General features: G+C 30.6%; 1 pseudogene; it reads right to left on the bottom strand.

The window, feature by feature from the left end:
• Positions 1-2,242: 2,242 nt before the first annotated feature.
• Positions 2,243-2,342, bottom strand: LOC118913202 (U6 spliceosomal RNA; annotated as a pseudogene).
• Between the last annotated feature and the right edge of the window lie 251 nt (positions 2,343-2,593).

Genomic DNA, 2,593 nt, shown 5'->3' with positions numbered 1-2,593 from the left:
TTACCCTTATTAATTTTCTCAGAGTATTATGACAATATACCATATATTTATTTGTTTATTTTCTGTCTTGCAGCCTCCCTTTAGGATACACAACCCATGAAAGGAAGGAGTTTATTTTGTTCACTGCTTTGTTTTACTTATTGTTTTATCTACAGTGGCTAGAACAGAACTTAACATATTGTAGGCATGAAATAAATGCTATTAAAGAAGTAAATGAGGGAACATCCATTATTTGGGGAGCTATAATTTCTTATAACAAATAGTATACTCATTTAGAATCAGAAAATCCGGCTTTAATTCTGTGATCTACTGAATTTGAGCACATTACATAACATTTCTGAATATTCATTTTTTCTAATTTCTTAATCTAAATGTTCAGCTCTGACATCATATACTTTAATTTCTCTAGCCTAAAATGTTCAAGTGTTACAACCCTCAATGATCACTTTCTCTTTCATTACTAATAAAAATGTTAAGTATGCTACATACTTCTACATCAGTATACTAAACAATAGTTTGAAACTTATTTAACTCTTTTATATGTGTCATTTTTCCTCAATAGAGTAGCCAAATTAAGAATTAATCATATTTTTTGATTAGCTAGATTAATTCAATGGATCAACTTTATCCTCAGAACATCATCAATGAAGATAACTCAGGCATCTGATTAGGATTGTATACTGTGACCATGGATTGAAAACTGTCCCTTTTCTTTACTGGATAAGAGCACACAGATGTTTAGAAAATTTCCAGTCAGCTTGCTACTTCAGTTCCATATAATGTATCTAAGTTGCAAAGCAAGCAGTTTGTAAGTCTACCTAAAATCATTTCCACACTGACTACATCTTCTAGGCATTCCCACTTGGACTTTCATTCAATTGGAAAAATTCAACCTATCCAAACCAGCTATTTTCTCATAGAACCCAGCATTCACCCCTTTCTTGGCATCGTGGTCTCTCGCACCTCCTTGTGAATCAAAAGCTTTCCTCAGCTTCCCCTTCTGTCTCAGAATCAAACTTCTAACACTACGGTTGTGTGGCTTCCTTTTCTCTAGGGCACAGAGAGGGGGCTAAGAGAACTTCAGGCTTCTAAGGTGGAATGGGAAGGAGATCCACCACAGTGACAGGGATGAAGAAAGAGAGAGGCAGTTTATCTTGTCTCCTTTCTTGCCTTCAGGTAAAACAAGTAAAATTAATAGAAAGAAAACTTTTTCTCATTAATAAGTTAAATGAAAAAATATTAATATATATATTATATATTGTTACATGTAGAGTATATATTGATTATATATTTTTAAATAATATTTTTCTCTAGTTAAAAATGTCAATATTCACATAATCTTTACAGAATTATTCTACTGGGAGAGTGCTCTTTCCTTGTCCTTAAATTTTATTTGGCCTTTTCCAGTGTAAACAGGGGAAGTAGAAGTAACTTGAAGATAAAGATTATGTGCTCTGTTTTATAATTATAAGTTTGTCATGTAATGTGTCAGCTAAATCCTAGTGTCACATTATTGTGTCCATAGATCCTTCAATATGTATCTACAAAAGACACCTTAAAAAATCATAACTCTTAATATTTGTATCATTCCTAAAGTAATTAAGTATAATTCTTCAATGTTATGAAACATTTCCTCCAGTATCTCATGTTTTTAACTTAAAGTTAGTTTGAATCAGGAAGCCAAGTACGTACAATACATTAAAAAAAATTTTTATGTATAGTTTAAGTTACTTTTGATTAAAAGCTCCCCACTTTTTTTTTCTTATGATTTATTTGATAAAGAAACCAAAGGCATTGATCCTACTATAATTGCATATTCTGGACTTTGTTTATTGCATCCTTTTTTAATCCCTTAAGATGGTCTACATACCCCTTTCTTCCTGTTAAAAAGTAATATCCTTTAGATGGCTGATCAAATTTGTTCTATTTTTTTAATAATAATACTTCATAGGAGCAGTTGTGAGCTTCCTATTATATCACATCATGTCTTGTTTTCATTCTTTATTGAGACTGATCTAACCAGCTAACTTTTCCTCAAAATCAGTACAAACTCAGAGTGACACCAATACCAATGTTTTTTTTTTACCAATATTAAGACTACTAAAAACATTTAAGATATCCTTGTATTTCTTTTTTTACTTTTCACATTATTTTAGTTTTAATTTTTTCATATCTTTCTATTTTTATTGTGGTGAAGTATAAGTAACATAAAATTATCATTTAGCCATTCATGAGTGTACAGAAGAATATTGCATGCTTCATGAATGTATGTGTTAGCCTTGCTTAGGGTCTATGCTAATTATATATCATTTCAGTTTTAGTATGTGTGCAGCTGAAGAGACGCCTTGCGTATCTTTTTATCTTCAGTATATATCTGGATATTTGACTTGATCTATATTCCAAGTTACCACATCTTATAAGCCTATTAAAAAAAATAGATCTGATGGCCTTTAAACATTTTTCATTGCAAATATGTTTCACTGTTTTATCTTCTATTTGTTGATTATAGTGTTTATTTGTGATGGACTTTTTTGGACAGACTACATGAATAAAATGATTAATTTTATCCTTTATTGACTTTATTTTGTGAGTC

This window comes from Manis pentadactyla, chromosome 2, assembly GCF_030020395.1.
Source record: "Manis pentadactyla isolate mManPen7 chromosome 2, mManPen7.hap1, whole genome shotgun sequence".
NCBI classification, from domain to species: domain Eukaryota; kingdom Metazoa; phylum Chordata; class Mammalia; order Pholidota; family Manidae; genus Manis; species Manis pentadactyla.
This window is presented reverse-complemented; position numbering and strand designations above follow the sequence as displayed.